Source organism: Lontra canadensis, unplaced genomic scaffold (assembly GCF_010015895.1).
Source record: "Lontra canadensis isolate GAN:19392208 unplaced genomic scaffold, GSC_riverotter_1.0 scaffold116, whole genome shotgun sequence".
Classification (NCBI taxonomy): domain Eukaryota; kingdom Metazoa; phylum Chordata; class Mammalia; order Carnivora; family Mustelidae; genus Lontra; species Lontra canadensis.
This window is the reverse complement of record NW_022631110.1, coordinates 3,695,935-3,715,733: the sequence shown is the minus strand read 5'-3', so window position 1 is coordinate 3,715,733 and position 19,799 is coordinate 3,695,935. Positions and strand designations below refer to the sequence as shown.

At 43.8% G+C, this 19,799-nt stretch overlaps 1 protein-coding gene across 10 annotated transcripts in view; it reads left to right on the top strand.

Moving 5' to 3' along the window:
• Nucleotides 1-19,799, top strand: part of SH3KBP1 (SH3 domain containing kinase binding protein 1) — a 335,619-nt gene that overhangs the window by 30,646 nt on the left and 285,174 nt on the right. The window lies entirely within an intron of this gene.

Genomic DNA, 19,799 nt, shown 5'->3' with positions numbered 1-19,799 from the left:
CTACTATGAAATTAATTTTATTTTGGTTATGGGTAATTGTTTCATGTTTGCTTCTGTGGGGAACAGCAGTGATATATTTCCTCTCTTTTTTCTGAAAGCTTCCCTTTTGCCTCTCCATACTTCTGTGATGGTGTGATGTGATGGGGGAAATTGAATGCTGAAGTGGACACTTCCATCTGCAGACAGTCTAAATCCTACTGATGTCAGCTAGCTTGTGGAATGTGCTAGTCTGTTACGTAGCTGGTAGGATGAATGGATTAGGCCGTCTGTAGAAATGATTAGAAGAAAAATATCTGGCAAAAGAGCAGACCAGGAAAGTTAAAAAAAATAAAACCCACTTTATTTCACATAGTTCAGTTAAGTTAGTACTAGTTAGAAATTTATGTTTGCGCCATCAGTATACGCACTTAAACAACAAAAAGTCATGATATGTGGCCTATCATTCAATGTGTACTCAAACGATTGTTCAAAAATGTATATAGTCTTTGTATCTGTAGTACTATGCCAGGTAGGGGCCAAGAGTAAATGAAAATACATAACTGTTCCCTTCTTTTAAGGAACTTAAGTCTGTTTTAAGTGGTAAGACATATAATTTAAGAGATAATAAGAGTTAAAATAATAGTCTAAGATGGAGATTGGCAAACTGTGGGCGATAGGTCAAATATGGCCTGCTGATTATTTTTGTAAATAAGGCTGTATTGGAGTTAAAGGGCTAGTATCCAAGATCTATAAGGAACTTATAAAACATAACTCTCAAAAAACAAATAATCCACTCAAGAAATGGCCAGAAGACATGCACGGACATTTCTCCAAAGAAGACATACAAATGGCCAGCAGACACATGAAAGAATGCTCCACATCACTCGGCATCAGGGAAATACAAATCAAAACCACAATGAGATACCACCTCACACCAGTCAGAATGGCTAAAATTAACAAGACAGGAAACAACAAATGTTGGCAAGGATGCAGTGAAAGGGAAACCCTCCTACACTGTTGGTGGGAATGCAAGCTGGTGTGGCCACTCTGGAAAACAGTATGGAGGTTCCTCAAAAAGCTGACAGTAGCGTTACCCTATGACCCAGCAATTGCACTACTGGGTATTTACCCCAAAGATATAGTAGTGAAATGAAGGAGCACCTGCACCCCAGTGTGCACAGCAGCGATGTTCACAATAGCCAAACTGCAGAAAGAGCCGACATGTCCATTGACAGACGAATGGGTAAAGAAGATGTAGTGTATATATGTATACACACACACACACACACACACACACACACACACACAATGGAATACTATGCAGCCATCAGAAAGGATGAATACTTACTATTTACATTGACATGGGTGGAACTGGAGGGTATTATGCTGAATGAAATAAGTCAAGCAAAGAAAGACAATTATCATATAGTTTCACTCATATATGGAATATAAGAAACAGTGCAGAGGATCACAGGGAGGAAGGAAGGGAAAACTGAATGGGAAGCCATCAGAGAGGAAGAAAAACCACTAGAGACTCTTAACTATAGGAAACAAACTGAGGGTTGCTGGAGGGGAGGGGAGTGGGGGGATGGGGTAAATGGGTGATGGGCATTGAGGGCAGGTGATAAGATGAGTACTGGGTATTATATGCGACTGATGAATTTTTGAACACTGCATTTGAAACTAATGATGTACTATAATTTGGTTAATTGAATTTAAATTTAAAAAGTAGTTTTATTGGAACATAGTCATGATCATTTTTTTATTGGCTGTGGCTGCTTTCTTGCTATAACATCAGAGTTGAATAGTTGCAACAGTTTGTATGGCCCACAAAACCTAAAATATTTACTATTCGGAGAAAAAAAAGTTAAGAGAAAGTTTACCAACTCCCAGTCTAAGATAGTAATTCAAAGGATGTTACAAGGCAGTATATGATAATTAGAAGTGATTTGTTCAGTTAATGCTGAAGTTAATAAATCTGAGAATGTAGTGGGAGGGGTAGCCTAAGACAGGGTTTGAAGTTGACCTCAAGCCATGAAGATGGAGGAAATTTTGTGATGTAAGGAATAAGGAACCAGATTTCATGGATGAGAACATCCATGTGCCCTCTGGGGAAGAATGTGTGGGGTAGTGGGGACCAGGACAGTCCAGCTGGAATTGGTGGTGGGAGCTGGGTATAAATGCAAGTGAGGTTGTCAATGTCAAGCCTGTGCCAGATAGTGGTGGCCTTTGAGTTCCAAGACCAAGAATGGGAACTTCCCCCAAATATGTTCTTTCTTTCAAAGGCAATATTCATTTACACAATAAATATTGATTCTAGACCTATGGACCTCCAGGGTATGATAGGATTCATTGAGGCACATCCTCTTTATGGACTGGTAAACCCAGCTTGTGTTACGTAATGCTAGTTCTACATGTTTTCAAGAAATAGCTTTCGTTTCCAAGAGAGGTTTACCCTTGAGATCCTCTGGAGGCTGCTAACACTGGGAGACTTGTATGGATAGGCAGTCTCCCATTCCATGGTGACAGTGTTCTGGAGAGTCTTTTGAGAAGGGAATTTTGGAAAGGAATGTTGTGTAGATGAGAGCTGCAGGCGGGGGGAAGAAGAAGGAGCCTTCCTCCCACCATCCTTGGCCACTTCTTTGTCTCTTCCTTTCCTTTAGAGCGCTCTACTGTCCGCCATTTTGTCTGGGTCTACAGAGCGCCCTGCAGATGTTCTTGCAGGGTATGCTTCCATCCCCTGGATCCTCAGCCTTGGGCAGCGGGCCAGTCATCATAACCTTTCCTTTCCATCTGCCCCCATCTCCCTGACTCTGTGACCGCCTCCTCCTAGTCTGTATCCTGCCTGCTTGGCACCTGGCTGGCACTGCCCACTCTCCCTGGATCAGTTACTGGAAGCGGCTGAGCTCAGCTCTGAATCAGTTCTCTCCTACCTGGGCCCAGCTCCGGGGCGCCCATGTGGTTCTCAGCTCTGGCCTTACTGTGGGCTCTGGAGAGGTGGTGAGGATGAAGCAAGGGGCCATTGCCTATTCTGCTGGGTCCTTATGGCCCCCCCAGCAAAGCTTCCATTCACCTCTCAGCCAACCACTCTCACTACAAAAATTTTTCTTTTGTAAATGAAAACACACAAACAAAATATGCAGAGGAAATTCCATAGTGCATTTGCACTGAGCTTATTCTAGACTGTTTTCTTCATCTTCTCAGGTTCTCTTCTCGCACCAGACCCCACCAACAGATGATCCTGATTCCTGCATAAGAGAAGGCATCCGTTACCTTGTGTATCCTCATCTTTATGTCTTTACATCGCTACTAGAACACTTGTATTTCTTTTTATCTAATGTCAGAGAAAGAAATATCTTTCCTTCTCTTTTTATCCTTTCCTGACTCCTCTCCTATAATGGGCCCCTGACTCATATTCCTGTCATCTAGCCCAGTGCCTCTGTTCCCCCAGACTCTCAATAAATACTTCCCAGACCAAGGAGCCATTCTGTCTGAAACATTGTCAGCTAAGAATTTATAAGGGCAGGCAGACCTAATCTGGCCTGGTTTCATATCTGAGCACACTACGTGTATTCATGTGTGCACTTGGGTGTCTTCATGTTTTTCTTGGTATAGCCACAGTATCTGGAGCTTATGACTCAGAAAATCTTCACTGATTGAAACAATATGAGCAAGAACAGGGGCAAGGAGCCAGGCTGTGACTCCAGACTGCCTGGCAGTGGGCATATCAGGTCCCCACCCCCAGACAGGTTATCTTAACGTCTCTGGGAACCCAATTCTTCCCAAACTGGGAGTAGCAATGGGCACGTCGGAGAGTATGCTAGTTCTTTCAGCTGCCTTACAAACAACTCTGATTGTAGCACCTTCCAACAGCCACTTTATTATGCTTTCAGAGCTTGTGGGTCAAGAATGTGGACAGGGCATGGAGAGGATGGCTTGTCTTAGCTCCACAGTGGCTGGGGCCTCTCCTAGGAAGATTTGAAAGCTGGGAGCCACTCAGCAGCAGAGGGGCTGGGATCATGTGAAGGCACTGACACTCACGTGTTGGCCCAAGCCGGGATGACTCAGCAACTTGGCTACTCAGTGGCCACCTGGAGTGCCTGTGTGTGGGCTCTTGGTGTGACTTGGTTTCCTCACGGCATGGCAGTCCTCAGAATATTCCAGCAAGTGGGCTGGAAACTGCATATTTGGCTCTTGTCACCCAGCTTTGGAAGTCACACAGCATGGCTTCCTTGCCCTCTCCTGGTCTAAGCTCTCTCAAGCCTGCCCAAATTCAAGGGCCCTGGCAGGGAGATTCGGTTCCCTCTGTTGATGGCTGGGGTCACATTCTGGAAGAGCATGAGGGGTGATGATGTGAGGAGGCTGAAGGCACCTGGCACCTAGAATTTAAGAGTGTATTATCATTCAGTACATATTTATGATATGCCTACTGTAGGCCAGACATTAGACCAGTGCTGAGCGGATGGGGCGGACACAGCAGTGTCCTCTGTGCCCCCCTGTGACTTTCATTGCCGGGACAAGGACTAGAACTTTCATCTCCTTTCAGGGAGAGGGACTGGTTGAATGTCTGGATCAGATTATTTCATCTGAAGTGAGGATGAAGTGAATTCCTCCCTCATGCACCTGCTTGTTGCCTCCTTGGTGGTACTTCTGCAGACTTACTGGCTTGTAGCCCTGAAAGGTGCCTCAGAAACCATCATGCTTGGGGTCTGCAAGCATCGGAGCTTGTTGCTCCATGCAGACTTTTCCTCCTTCCTAAAAAGGAGCTTAGGAGAGTGGTGGAGGTATAGAGAATCACCTTGGGGACCATCCTCTACTTGGAAATGACCCCCCCATTCTGATGTGGGCCAGTCTGGGAGGGGAGAGGCAGGAGGAGGCTTCACAGGTGATTCTGATGTCTGGGTGAGGAGCTCATGGGGTGGAGACCAGCGCTTCTCAAATGACACTCTGTGTCAGTGCCCTGGAGACTTGTCATACTGTGGCTTCTGCTTTAGTAGGTCTGGGTGGTGCCAAGGGCTTGTGGCTGAGCCGTGGGGGTGTAGAGAGTACTGGTGACAGATGGATAGAAGTGCCTGCTGAAGCTTGCCTCCACCCAGTGAGCGCCAGCTCTCAGAGAATGGGGCACCAAGGGCTAGGCAGGTGATCTCCCACATTTCTGTCATGTGTTAGCACACCACTCTCAGAGGTGAGAACACTGTTAGAAAACGTAGTCACAGTGTGTCAGTTTGACAGCTAAGCAACCAAACCTACAGCCTTCCTGAGCACATCTCAAGAAACCCCAAGTTAGAATGTAAATTGGTGTAACCAATATGGAAAACCTCCAGTATGGAGCCTCATCAAAAAATTAAAAATAGAATTATTAGGTGATCCAGCAGTCCCACTTCTGGGTATTTATCTGAAAGAAATGAAGTCACTATCTCTAAGAGATATGTACACTCCCATGTTCTCTGCAGCACTGTTCATAATAACTGACACATGAAAACGACTTAATGCCCCTCAGGGGCTGAATGGATAAAGAAAATATAATGTATATATATGGTGGAATAATAGCCGTAAAAAGAAGGAAATCTTACCTTGTGTGACAACATGGATGAACCTTGAGGGCATTATGCCAAGTGAGATATGTGGGACAGAGAAAGACAAAGACTGCGTGATTTCACTTTGTGGAATCTAAAAAAAGCCAACCTCATAGAAACAGAGTAGAATGGTGGTTGTCAGGGTCTGGGGGTGGGGTGGATGGAATGGGAGTTGTTGGCCAAAAAGTACATATTCTAGTAATAACATAAATACGTTTAAGGGCATCAGGGTGACTGTTGTTAACAATACTGTATCTAATACTTAAAAGTGGCTAAGAGAGTAGATCTTTTTTTTAAAGATTTTATTTATTTATTTGACAGAGATCACAAGTATGCAGAGAGGCAGGCAGAGAGAGAGGGAGGAGCAGGCTCCCCGCTGGGCAGAGAGCCGGATGTGGGGCTCGATTTTAGGACCCTGGGATCATTACCTGAGCCCAAGGCAGAGGCTTTAACCCACTGAGCCACCCAGGTGCCCCTAAGAGAGTAGATCTTAAATGTTCTCACCACTGCGACTTACACATACCAAAATGGGGATTATGTATGAAGGGAAGGATGTGTTAACTAACTTTATTGTGCTCATCATGTTGTAATATAGAAGTGTATCAAATCATCACATTCTACCCTTAAACTTACGTAATGTTGTATTTCAATTATATCTCAAAGCTGAACAAAGAGGTAAAACATGGCAGAGAAAAATAAAATTGTATCCTCACTCCTTACATATACACATACAAAACAACAACAAAATCCAAATTCAGAATGTTCCCAGAGGTGGCCTTGCTGTTTTGTTTCAAGGTCCACACTTGTGATAGACATGTGATAGAGAACACATTTTCAATTGTGCTTGTTGCTTACTATGGTTTTTTAAGTAGTGGCTGAAAGTATATTTTAACAAAGGAAAGAAGATTAAGCATTGTACTATGTACAAAGTAAATATAGTTTAAGTCCCAATTGCCTCGGGGTTTCTTTTAAAATGCATGTCTTGTAGGGAGATAATCACAATTTTGGTTACTTGAGATGTATTTTATAATTATTTGCAAAGAATAAACTATAGTACTAAAAAGGGAAAATACTTTTGGATCAGTTCTTTATTTAAAAATATTTGTCCTTAACAAATTCAGGTATCGAAACACACACAGGCGCGCGCACACACACACAACGCGCGTGCACACACACACACACACACACACACACTTAATCTCTTATTTGCCTCTAAAAACCCGATCTTCCTTTTCAGGTGCGTAGCTGTGTAGAGCATGGTGAGCTGAATGACTTAGGAAACTCCTGGTTACACTAGGACAAGTTACACCAGCATTAAGATTTTTCTCTTCATCTTCTAGGTTCACTGTAGAACATTGTTCTCCTTGCACATTTAGAGCATTTTAACAATCCGGAAGTGTTTCAGCATGTATTTCTTAAAGATAAGGACTCTTTTCAAAACCATAATCACAATATCATTTTTACACCTACAACAACTAACAATGTTTCCTTATCACCAGACTTCCAGCTCAAATATTCAATGACACATAGTTGAAATATTTAAAAAGATATTTGTTTGAATCAGGATCTGGAAGGTCCACACTTCGCGACTGGCTCATTGCCCCCAGGTCTCTTGTAATCTAGATCGCCCGGTCTCTTTTCCCTTTCCGTTGCATTATTTATTTATTTGTTTGTTTATTTTTGGTTGAAGAAGCTAAGACATTAGCTTGTAGAGTTCCCTAGAGTCTGAATTTTGTTAAGTGCACCTTAGGGTGCCATTTGACATATTCCTGGACCCCTGGATTCCCTGTAAACCGGCAGCAAATCCAGAAACTTGATTTACAGGGGGTGGCCCATCCTTCAGTCTCAAGGCTCTTGAAGCTTGATTGTCTCTCTCTTTGTAATGTTAGCAGCTGTTGGTGGCCATGGCCCAGGGCTGGATTACCTTAGAGGTTGCAAGATGTTGATTGTCTCATTCTCTCATTCCTTCTTCACTTGTCAGCCAGAATACTCCATAAAGAGAAATTTCTCCTCATCAACTATTTGGTTATCCTAAGTTCATATGGGTAAGGCAGGAAATGTTTGATTCTTTCTTTTAATTTACTAGTTCTCAGAAAAGTGAGTTGGTTTCCCAGCATTCTCCAAAGTCCATCATTGATTTAAAAAAAAATCACTATGAAACATACATCATATAACATGTATCGATTTGGGACATCAAACCTGTTTGACATGTTTCAACCCATTGCATTTATTCTTGCTGATACTCATGTTGTCCCATTTGTGGCTGGTGGGAGCCTTTTCTCATTCACTTCTGAATTCTTTTGACATGACTCTGTTAGTCTTTGATGGCTTCCTTGCTTTGACAAGACGTTTCTTGTTTTTGACAAGGTGTTTCCGGCTTGTTACCTTTCCTGCCCCAGACTCAGAATCAGCCATTTTTACAAGGCTACCTGGCTTGTTTTTTTGTTTGTTTGTTTGTTTGTTTTAGTAAAAAATGGTATTTGGAAAGTAAGTGCAATTATTTCTGGAAAAAAAAATTACACACTACTCTTCTTGGATCATCCTTCTAGAAATCTTTTGATGTGAGGCTGTTGATCCTTCTAGTTTTATTTTTTATTAACCTCATGTTTCAGTTTTGGAAAAGGTTTCAAAAGTATTAAGCCCTAGTCCAGTTTATTGATGTATTATTCTGTTTGTCCAACTTTAAATTGTAATCTTCAAAGGAAAAAAATGTTGACTTTTTAACTTTACTTCTGTTTTGTGTTAATCTCTGTCCATAAGCACTCACTAAGAGGTTTTCTGATACTGTCACAAAATATTTACAATGTAGTCGATTCAAGAAATGTTCTTCAAATAGATACTCAAGTAGCAACTTTTAGCTCCAATTGTGCTTGAAGCTGTTAAAAATGCCACCCAAAAGAGAGTTATAATGTCGACTCAGCATTGCTATCTTTTGTCACCCGTGCAACACCGTGAAACCATCAAGTGCACCATCGCTCATAACGGCCACGTTCTGGTGTTGCAGGCGTTCTAGGCTTTCTCTCCAGAGTGGATGTTGCGGAGCTCCAAGTAGTTATGCTTATAACAGTTTGAAATTCCAGACCGGTTGGAAGAGCTGTTGCTGTGCCGTTACATTCCACCTTCAGCCCTGTGCGTTTCTCTCAGACCCAGTCTTCTTGGATTCTCAGCTTCTCATTAAAAAAAAAAAAAAATCATCCTCGCAGGTTTCTCTCCACTCAGCAACAGGCACTGCTTGAGCGCCTGATGCGGCCAAACAGTCAGCTCAGCACTTGAGGGCGGAAACGTTGGGTAATGTGACTCTTCTTTCAGGAGGCCCCCACGCTGCAGTGTTACACTTCCTTCTGCCTTCCGGGGGCTCACACTTTAGGGGGACCATGACACCTGGGGGTGTAAGTGAAGCCTGAAGAGGGGGCACTGAATCTGTCGGGGAAGGCAGCAAAGTTTCCCTGTGGTTTCCTGTCACCTGTCTACTTTCTCCCTTACCAGACAGTGCATTTCTTACTAACAGAAGGCCATGCGGTGACTCAGGCCTTGCCCTGCTCAGAGTGACCCCCCCTTTTTTTTCTGTGGAATTGTTCTTCACTTCCCTCCTTTTGACCCGCTTCCCCTAGTGTTCTAAACGTTCTTGCCTCTTACAGCTCAGCCCGCTTAGCTGCACTGAAGTCAGCAGAAAGCCTTTTGTCTTTCTTCTTTCGTGCCACATGTCCACCTCTAGAGCCACACTCCACCCTCGCCGCCCCCACACCGTCCTTGAGAAAAGCCAGAGCTGTATTCTGTAATAGTCCTCACAAAGTATCTGGTCCAAAGGGCCCTAAGAATTCATTTTTAATAAAGACGTTTAAGCAAATATTTCGATATGTTACCCATAACCGAATGTGTTTCATGCAGTGTCTGTTGAATAAAACTGGTTCATGACATGAGTGGGTGTCAGGGGAGAAGCAGTGTTTTCTAATTATTTTACTTTATATGCTCTCTAATTAAGTTAACACATAGTATAAGCAAATGTTTGGCTGTTTCTGCTTTCTTATTAAAGTTTGGTTGGCCCCAAACTTTTTGGATCTTCTTACTGAGGAAAATAAGGGATCACCTTCTAATCAGGTACCTGTCTCCAGGTCTTTCCTTTGGATCTGAGAACCAGGCTGTTATTATAAAGTCCGGGAGGAGTGCGTATCTATTTATCCTTAAGCCATTTTGTTACTTAGAACTCAAGTATTTATTATGTAAAGCAGCATTCGTGTACTTGCTTTCTTCTATTGAAAAAAAAAGTTATGTTTTCTTTAAGTGGATAAACTGCTTTGACTTAATTGACTTTTTATTAAACTGGTTTTCTAAGGTGCAGTTTATTTTCTCCTCCAGGATTGTTGTATAGAACCATTCTCTCTACAGGCTTATCAACCATTATCAATTGTCTTGCTTCTTTGCTAGTTTTTTTTAACCTGCAAAATCATCTGCACACATTCTCTATGCTTTCTTTTTTATTTAAAAACATATTTTCAGGGCACCTGGGTGGCTCAGTCATTGTCTCCCTTCAGCTCAGGTCATGATCTTGGGGTCCTGGGATCAAGCCCTGCATCAGGCTCCCTGCACAGCGGGAGCCTGCTTCTCCCTCTGCCGCTCCCCCTGCTTATGCTCTCTCTGTTTTTCTCTCTCTCAAATGAATAGATAAAAATCTTAAAAAGAAACAAACATCTTTTTCAGGCCGAGTTATTCTTCACCGGCCTACTGAAGGCACGTTCTTAACAGAGCTATGCATTAGGTGTGCAGTCAGGAAGTGTTTAACAACTCCTTGTTTCTGGCTCCCTGTGTGAGGCCTGGTGAGGCCAAGGTTTCCAAACGTAGGCTGTGAGGGACTCTCCCCCCAGCCTTTGCAAAAGTCTTCTGGATGAGGGAGCAGGCAGCCCAACCACCGCCCCGTATCACATTCCCATCTCCGCCTGGGCCCTTCTGCTATGGGGGTGGGGGAACGGCAGAGGTGGGGATGGAGTTGAGGCTGATCACAGTGGCACTTGGGAGGCTTGGACCAGTGGGCCATAACCTGTTTTGTGACTAACTAGTCACACTGGTTTTTTACTTTCTCTAGCTTTAGAGTCAAACAAGTGCGCTTGTGTTTGTCATGGTATTTCATGGCGTTGAGTAGTAAGCTGTGGTTTGGAGGAATACTTTCTCAGGCCGTGCACTCACTAACCCACATTTATGGAACATCTACTCTGTGTCAGATGCCCAGTGAGGGGGAAGAGATGCTTAGATCTGCCCTTCAAGGCCTCCTAGTCCAGGGAGCAGAGAGGAGAACCCATGTGGGGAACCTTTCAGCATGCATGATATGAGCCCATAAGGCTAGTGGCTGCGGAGTGGTTTACGGAGCAGCTTTTGCGAGCAGGAGTTTACACACACTGTCCCTCATTGTTGCAACAACCCAAATGGGTATATTACCTCCCGGTTTCAAGCACAGAGCTGGTGAACTCAAGTGAGTTGTGTGGCCCCTTTCGCACAGCTAGCTGGGATCTACGCCGGAACTCATTCCCAGGTCTTTTAGGCATCAGGGCCTGTGTTCTTTCTCCCACAGCTCACATGTTTTGTGAAGATGCTTGAAGAGGCAGCACACATTGAGAACTGGGCCTGGATACCAACCTCATGAGCAGTGTCACAGGAATGTCCTTAGTGCCATCGGAAGAGGTCAGCCACAGGCCTTCTTTCCTCTCTCACGGCTGGCTGCTGCTTTTTCTTCTCTGGTGATGGCTCTCATTCTCCCTTCCCTGCTGAGGCCCAGTTCTACGAGCTGCTGCTGGGCCCCTGCAGATGTCATTTAACTCTGCAGGAGGCTATCCCTGCAAACGGTACCTGGGGATAGAGTTCAGTGACTCTTTCTTCCCTGGACTCTGTGTTCTGTGCCTGTCTTCCTTGGGGAAGCTCATGTTCAGTTTCTAATAGTTTGAGGCCTTGGGAATGACCCTTTGTTGGCCCCTGAATGGTCTCCTTAGTGGTGTGTTTGTGAAGATGCCAGAGGAGAATGTGCTGATGTGGAGGTCAGCTTTGTTGGACTTGGAGGTCCTCACAGTGCTGGTGGCCCTGACCTAGGAAGTTTGGGTCCCTAAACCTTCAGCCTTGACACTACCAGGAGAGCATGGGATGGTGAGAACTGGGCCGTGGACATTCTTACGTAGGGAAGAGTCTGTTGATCAAAAAGTTGACCTACAAGTATATCTGTTAAGTTCCTCTGGTTGCAAACAGTGGAAACCAACTCACTTTCAATCGTGATAGGGAAGAGGATTTACTGGAGGGCTATTGGCTGGTTTATAGGATGGAAGAAAAGATGGCAGCCAGGCAGTCCCAGAGATCCCTACCTCTTTTGGGAGTCCTGCTGGGGGATCTGCTCTAGCCACATCCAGTCTTTGTCATACCCATCTACTGTTGTGAGACCTAGTTGATCCTGTGCTGGCAGAGGTGGGATATTTTCATGGGCAGTCCCATCAAACTGTGTCTTACGGGAGAGAGGAGGGTCCCCCAGATGGATTTACCTTCTGAATGGGGATTGGTCTCTCCCTGGGATACAAAGGCAGTCAACCACCTCAATCAGTGATAGCTACAATCATAAATTCCAAAATATACATCACATAGTCTTTTTAATTTTTAAAAGCTATATTGAGGTATAAAATTCTACCCATTTTAAGTGTACAGTTAGATGATTTTAGTAAATTTACAGCATTGTGAAACCCTTACCACAATTTAATTTTAGCACATTTCCGTCACCCCAGTAAGATCTCTTGTATTCGTCTGTGGTCACTCCCTGGCCTAAGCAAGCACTGATCTTACCATCTCATTAGATTTGAACATAGGTTCTTGTATGTTCTTTTTTTTCTTAAAGATTTTATTTATCTACCTGACAGAGAGAGAGAGAGAGCGAGAGAGCGCACAAGTAGAGCAGTAGACAGAGGGAGGGGGAGAAGCTGGCTCTCCACTGAGCAGGGAGCCAAATGTGGGACTTGATTCCAGGACCCTGGGATCATGACCTGAGCCAAAGGCAGATGCTTAACCAACTGAGCCCCCCAGGTGCCCCAGGTTCTTGTATATTCTTGACTGGTGTAAATTTTTCTGGGTATTCTGGGAACTATGCTGTATATGAAAGGAAAAATACCCCTGTTGCTGTGTGTGTCTGTATCTCTCTTATCTCACTTTCCCTCTTTTTCACTTTGTATCTTCTCTTCTCTCACTGGGACTATGATATGGGAAAGTTTAGTCCCAGCCTTGACGCTGCCATGATTTAGCTCTCACCCCCTTTGTGCCTCAGTCATGGAACCTTCCAAGCCTTAGTTCCTCATCTGTAAAATTAAGAACAGGATTTGACAAGATGGTAATTAATGTTCTTTCTATCTCTAATGATCAGGAATCATGATCTTTCTCGGTGAAATATTTTTTGGCAAATAATTACTTCTTGATTTTGTATGCTTTCCTCAGTCAGACAACTGGAACAAAACAAAAAATTATTCTTTAAGATTCACAAGTGAAATGATTCTCTTTCTTTTTTATTGAGATATAATTGACATGTAACAGTTTCAGGTGCACAATGTAATGATTTGATACTTGTATATATTTGAAAAAGATCAACACAGTAAGTCTAGTTACCATCCATCACTGCATATAAATTTTTCTCTTGTGATGAGAAATTTTTAAGAGTTACTCTCAGCAACTTTGATACATGCAGTAATGTATTATTGACTATGGTCACCATACTATACATTATATCCCCATGACTTATTTATTTTATAACTGGAAGTTTGTACCTTTTGACCCCCTTCCCCCATTTCACGTCCCCCTCCCACCACTGCCAAACCCTGCCTCTGTCAAGGGCCAATCTGTTCTCTTTATCTATGAGCTTTTTTCCTTCCTGTTTTTTTTAGAGTCCACATATAAGTGAGATCATACAATAATTATCTTTCTTTGTCTCTTTCTTTCAGTTAGTGTAATGCCCTTAGGGTCCATCCATGTTGTTGCAAATAGAAAGATTCCGTTCTTTTTTATGTCTGAATATTATGCCATTATGTATGTGTGCCATATCGATTCATCTGTTGATGGACACTTGGGCTGCTTCCATATCATGGCTCTTGTAAATAATGCAAGAGTGAGCATAGGGGTGTAGATATCTTTTCATGTAAGTGTTTTCATTTTCTTCAGATACATGCCCAGGAGTGGGATGGCTGGGTCACATGGTAATTCTATTTTTAATTTTTGGAGGGACCTTCATACTGCTTTCCATAGCAGCTGCACCATTCCCATCAGTGGTGCACGAGGGTTCCCTTTTCTCCACATCCTCACCAACACTTGTTATTTCTTGTCTTTTTGATGATAGCCATTCTGACAGGTGGGAAGTGATATCTCCTTGTGGTTTTATTTGCATTTCCCCAATGATGAATGATGTTGAGAACCTTTCTATGTACCTGTTGGCCATCTGTAGGTCTTTGGAAAATTGTCTGTTTGGATCCTCTGCCCATTTTCTAGTCAGATTGTGTTTGTGTGGTTTTTGTTCATTTTATTTTTTGTTTTGCTGTTGAGTTATATGAATTATTTATATATCTTGGATATTAACTCCTTATTAGATATATGATTTGTAAAGATTTTCTCCCATCCAGTAGGTTGTCTTTTCATTTTGTTGATGGTTTTCTTTGCTGCATATACAGCTGATATTCTTTATTTATTTTTAAAAGATTTTATTTATTTACTTGAGAGAGAGAGAGAGAGAGAATGGGGGGAGGGGCAGAGGGAGAGGGAGAGAGAATCTTGAGCAGACTCTCTGCCGAGTGCAGAGCCCTGATGTGGGGCTCGATCTCCTGAGCCCGAGATCATGACCTGAGCTGAAAACAAGAGATGGATGCTCCAGTGACTGAGCCACCCAGGCGCCCCCATCTGAAATTCCTGCTGTTTAAGACCGCATGAGAGGTTTGTGGCATCATCTGTGTATGTGTGTGCGTGTGTGTGTATGAAATTATTTCCTGTATATATTTAGAAATTATAATTCTGTGTATATATATATGTATATATACACACACACACATACATATGTGGGAAATTATTTGGAGAACTTTCATTCTCCTTCATGCTCTTTGGTTTATTCAAATACTTTTGAGCTGGACATGATGCTAGGCAAGGGAGGTAGAAACCTGAAAAAGGTAATGGCTCTTCCCAGACGGAGCTTGCAGTCTGACTGGGCTGAGCCATCATGAACTTGTGGTGTGCTAAGTGGTGCCAGGAGACAGGAAGTTCAGTGCACAGAGGTGGGGAGGGGCCAGGTCACGGAGTGGGGCCTCTGAAGTGCCACCGTGAGAAGTTTGCTGTGAGAAGGTGCTTGGCAGCTGGCTTAGCCAACTGACAGTCAAAAAGCAGCCATTTCATCGCTGTGGGGAGGACTCCTTCTAGGGAGTCTGAAGGCAGAGATCTGGGTGGTTCACGTGTTTTACATGTTAAAGGAGACCTCTTATCTTGTCTGGCTCGGTCTGGACGCGAGGGTTAACTGTAGCTACGGCTTTGCAGCCATGCAGCAAACTTGTGGAGGCTGGCTTTGGCACAGAGGGCAGCTGGAGGGTGGTCATTTTCTGACAGGGAGACGTTCTTCAGTTTTATAATTTATGCTGTCTTTAAGTATGCGATTTTGTTTACTGTTGCCCTAATTACACCTCTGATATATTTTATTTAGCTTAGTGTTTTAATTTTGTGCTCATGCCCACTGGTGGTTTCCCAAAGGGTACCATTAACAAAAATCACAGGTAATGTTTTCTCATTCCTGCAGCTCCCTGAAGCTTTCTGAAGCCAAGGAAATGGGTTTCGGGGACGCAGACTTTCTTATGGGCTCTTGTGAATATTTTGACTATGTTTATGAAATGTGAGGTCTTGATTTCCTGTCTGCCAAGTATTATCTTAAATTATCTTTGTCCAGTGAAACTATACTACCAGGCCGCCTATGTAATTTTAAATGTCCCAGTAGCCACATCCATAAGATAAAAAGAAACAAGCAAAATTAATTTGAATAATATATTTAACCCCCATACATAAAATACCATTTCAACATGCAGTCAATCTAAATTTATGAGATATTTTACATTCTTTTTCTCCCAATAAGTCTTTGCCACCTGCTTTGTATTTCATAACCCATCTCAACTCGGACTAGCAACACTTTGGGTACTCAGTCACCAAATATGGCAGGCGATACAGTAGTGGACAAAGTCCAGAACCTTTCAGAGGCTTACAGATGACACAGGACAGAACCTTTCAAGTGGGTAGGAGAGACCCAGCTTCATGATTTATGAAGTCTTAAGAAAACCATACATAGGGGCGCCTGGGTGGCTCAGTGGGTTAAAGCCTCTGCCTTCGGCTCAGGTCATGATCCCAGGGTCCTGGGATCAAGCCCCACATCGGTCTCTGGGCTCTGCGGGGAGCCTGCTTCCTCCTCTCTCTCTCTCTCTCTCTGCCTGCCTCTCTGCCTACTTGTGATCTCTGTCTGTCAAATAAATAAATAAAATCTTTAAAAAAAAAAAGAAAACCATACATAGGTTTCCTCCTCTTCAAGCAACCTGTTACATAAAAATTCATCTCGGCAGGAAAGGTAAAGCAGGAAGTGATTATTCATGTTACAAAAGAATTAACCACAGGATTCTTTAAATAGCAAGCTCCCTTAGTGCACTGAAGAATCTGAATCAATTTGCAAAAATGTGATTGAAGCTTGGCATTTTGGTACCAACTTGGTTGGGCAGAGAAGTACCTGCCATTATGAAGTGCAAGCCGAGCACTTCGGTGTATCATGGCTGACTGAGCGCCTACTACATGTCATGGCTGCTCACAGGAGAGCAAGACCAGAAGTAACCACTGGGGGTGATCTGTACCCGGAAGGCCTTTAGAGGCTCCCTGGGACCGTGAGACGTGTGTGCAGCCACCACCATAAGAAACTGCCTTGAGGCCAGGGCCCAAGGAGGATTGGGGGCTGGAGGAGCCTGGAAGGTGATAGGAGGCCGTCAGGGCCCAGCTGGTGCCAGAAGGCAGAGAGAGCACATATGTGATGACTTAAGTGTCCAGAAGATAAAAACAAGTGTAAATCTGGAAAGACCAGGTCAATAAGATCTTGGAAAGACTCAAAAATGATGTAGTTATGCTTTATTTATCCCTGAGCCCCTAATTCCTAATCCCCAGGCTTACTTACAGTAAGCATCAATTAAGGTGCGTCGTGGGGCTCATCAAACAAAAGAGAGACTGAAGCAAACAGGGTGTGTTTCTCATCAGTTTGCAACAGCAGCAGGCAGCTGTTTTCTTCCCAGGAACCCTCTTTTTAAAAAAAAAAAAAAAGATTTACTTATTTATTTATTTGACAGAGATCACAAGTAGGCAGAGAGACAGGCAGAGAGAAAGGAAGGGAAGCAGGCTCCCTGCTGAGCAGAGAGCCCGATGCGGGGCTCGATCCCAGGACCCCGGGATCATGACCTAAGCCGAAGGCAGAGGCTTTAACCCACTGAGCCACCCAGGTGCCTCCCCCAGGAACCCTCTTGAAGCAGATGGCTCAGTCCTTTCCCAGCTTCATTTTGGTGAGGTCCATATACAGAAGGGAGAAGGTGAGACTTGTTCTTTAGGAAAGAAGCAGCAAGATTGTATTCTGGAAGTTAATGGGGTTCTGACTCCCCCAAAGTACACAGGATTCAGGTTCAGTATTTAGGTAGACTATTGACTAGATTCTTCCTTATCAACCTTCCTGCCTTCCTGTGCTCTCTCTCCCCCAGACAGGTCCATGCGTTGTTCCCCCCACCCCCATTCCACTCAGCATAATTTCCTGTTCCCGTCAGACAAACTATGAGCTTTTATCTCCAAGCGCTAGTGGGATCAGTGGGGAGCCTAGGTAAGTGTTCCAAGCCTTTTCTTGGTTAAAAAAATACCTATTATTGGGGCACCTGGGTGGCTCAGTGGGTTTGGTAGACTTTGGGGAACACATAAGATTGAGTATTATATGACTTTAGACATTGGTAGGAAATGAAGGCATTTGTCTTCATGGCTCAGGTACATACTTTCAAACGTCTTGCAATCCCAGTAGTTCCATACTATAATTGGGTGTTTTACACCTATATCATTAGTGGAAAAAAACCTGTATTATAAATTGTCTTGATAATTTAGGGTTTTGGTCATCTCCCTGTAAGACCTGGTTAGCCTGTCCTTGTGTTTACCTCCTCATGTAGCTTGCAAAGAGCTCACACCAGGAGCCGAAAGCGGCAGCTCTGCCATTTCCTTGTTTACTCGGTCGCATGTTGGGTATTGGCTACACCCCTACTTTCTTTCTTTTTTTAAAGATTTTATTTATTTATTTGGCAGAGAGGGGAAGAGAGCACAAGCAGGGGGAGCAGCTGGTAGAGGGGGAGGGAGAAGCAGGTTCCCCACTAAGCGGGGAGCCCGATGTGGGGCTCGATCCCAGGATCCTGGAATCATGACCTAAGGTGAAGGCAGACACTTCACTGACTGAGCCATCCAGGTGCCCCCATTCCCTACTTTATTAATGTAAATCTTTTCAAGGCTTTCATCCTTTTATTGACAGGTAATAGCCATAAGGAGGCTTTATCAGGAGGCCTCAGGGAACTGCAGGGTTCTCATGGAGCTGAAAGCTGGCTCTGGCTCTCACCGCCATCTTGTTGAGGAGCACCACAGTCCCTCAGGCTGCTTCCTGTCTGCAGAGCCCCCTTGACTGCCAGCCCTAGAGGCTGGATGAAGGAACCAATGTCATTCTATAAATGGAATACTTGAAGAGTTGAATTTTTCTCTTTTTAAAATGAAAATAAAATGAAATTGTATTTTTTTTTTTTTTTTTTTTTGGTCAACTAGTCCCTGAAGTGAGCGTATCACACTTTAGAGAGCGCTGGCTCAGAAAATGGTCTTAACTGCTTTGCTGAGCTTCAGGTTCTTTCATTGGGAAGATGAACATCATTGTGAGGATTAAATGAGATAATGCAGGAAAATGTTGGGCGCAGAAACACTGATTACTGTAGGCTCCGTTCCAATAGCAGAGCCTCAGTAGATCGCTGTCTATGTCATTTGAAGAAAGTTGTTTTTTAATTGACCTGGTTCTGATTGTTACGACAGCTCATTTGAATTGCTGGTGAGCAGAGCATGAGACAAGAAAGTAGAAGTGTTCTGCCTTTATACTGGTCAGGAACCAGGAAAAATCTGAAAAGGTTACTTTCTTTATGCTCTTATGCTCCTCCTTTTTGTTGATAAGCGATGAAAAGGGTTTACAATTCACCTTCATCCTGGGCAGATTCATGACGCAAAGTCAGCCAGCTAATGTTGGAATGAAAAAATGATCCACACGAGGACATTTCACGTTTGGGGTGCTTATGAACTGGCTGGGTTAGCTGACATGAATGGACAGGGTGAGCGTGCTAGTCTGGATAGCCAGGGTCTTCCGATCCGGAACCACTGTGGGAATTCATCCCTAAGGATATGCAAAACCCATGTGATGAGGGGCCTACCAACCATTTCCCTGGAAACCTGCCCCACTGGACCGCAATTTCAAAAGTCGTGTGTGCTTTTTTGTCTCCTACTGGAGAGATCTTTGGCAAACCCAAGATTACTAAGGTTTTCTTCTGTGCTTTCTTATGAAGATTTTATAGTTTTAGCTCTTAGATGGAGGTCTGTGATCTATTCTGAGTTCATTTTTGTATGTGTGCTTCATGCAGGGCTCATGTAAAACCTTTCCTCTTCCATTTCTATAATCCCTAAATGGCTAGTTTACTACTTGAGGGTTCACCTAAATTTTGCTACCCTTCTACTTGTTCATTTGCCATTCTTTCATTCATATTGACCCGCAAATATAGAAGGAAAAGGACAGGAGGTTTATTGGTTGAGGTGTGTGTGAGGCGAGACCCAAAGTGTAGATGAATCACACGGTCCATCTATGGAAAGTTACCATGCTCAGGATCGCTTAGCTCCGCTAACGTGCATGTGTACTGTGTCACCAAGAAGACCCATCTGTGTCACCTGCTGCCTCCACCTATGACCAGGTGTAAAACATGACCCAGACGGGGAGAATGCTCTAAAAGGGTGTTGCTGCCTGAGGGGCGTCTGGCTGGCTCAGTCAGCTGACCGTCTGCCTTCAACTCAGGTCACGATCCTGGGGTCCTGGGATTGAGCCCCCATGTCTGGGTCCCCGCTCGGCAGGGAGTCTTCTGGAGATTCTCTCTCTCTGCCTCTCCCCACTGCTTGTGCGCTTGTTCTCTCTTTCTCTCT